The 745-nt window shown below is 40.4% G+C and overlaps 1 protein-coding gene across 3 annotated transcripts in view; it reads right to left on the reverse strand.

Moving 5' to 3' along the window:
• Positions 1 to 745, reverse strand: part of EFTUD1 (elongation factor Tu GTP binding domain containing 1) — a 118340-nt gene that overhangs the window by 31178 nt on the left and 86417 nt on the right. The gene's annotated exons all lie outside the window — the stretch shown is intronic.

A 745-nucleotide genomic window follows, 5' to 3' on the forward strand; every position in this document is an offset into this window, starting at 1 on the left:
AATTGTGTGGTAGTTTGAACATTCTTTGGCATTGCCTTTCTTTGGGGTTGGAATGAAATTTTTCCAGTCCAGTGGACCCAGATAACCATGATGGTGTGATCACTCACCTAGAACCAGGCATCCTGGAATACTAAGTCAAGTGGGCCTTAGGAAGCATCACTGTGAACAAAGCTAGTAGAGGTGATAGAATTCCAGTTGAGCTATTTCAAAACCTAAAGATGATGCTGTAAAAGTGTGACACTCTTTATGGTCATTCTGGTTCATGGTTATTCTTTTTTTATTTTATTTTTTACTTAATAAAAATTTCTAAAAATAAACCCTCCTCCCTCCTCCCTCTCCATACCATCCCTCTGAGTCGTCCCAGTGCACCAGCCCCAAGCATCCAGCATCGTGCATTGAACCTGGACTGGCATCTCGTTTCATACATGACATTTCACATGTTTCAATGCCATTCTCCCAAATCTTCCCACCCTCTCCCTCTCCCACAGAGTCCAAAAGACTGTTCTATACATCAGTGTCTCTTTTGCTGTCTCGTATACAGGGTTATCGTTACCATCTTTCTAAATTCCATATATATGCGTTAGTATACTGTATTGGTGTTTGTCCTTCTGGCTTACTTCACTCTGTATAATAGGCTCCAGTTTCATCCACCTCATTAGAACTGATTCAAATGTATTCTTTTTAATGGCTGAGTAATACTCCATTGTGTATATGTACCAGTGCTTTCTTATCCATTCATCTGCTG

The sequence above is a fragment of the Bison bison genome, unplaced genomic scaffold (genome assembly GCF_000754665.1).
Source record: "Bison bison bison isolate TAMUID 2011002044 unplaced genomic scaffold, Bison_UMD1.0 scf7180017859304, whole genome shotgun sequence".
NCBI lineage: Eukaryota > Metazoa > Chordata > Mammalia > Artiodactyla > Bovidae > Bison > Bison bison.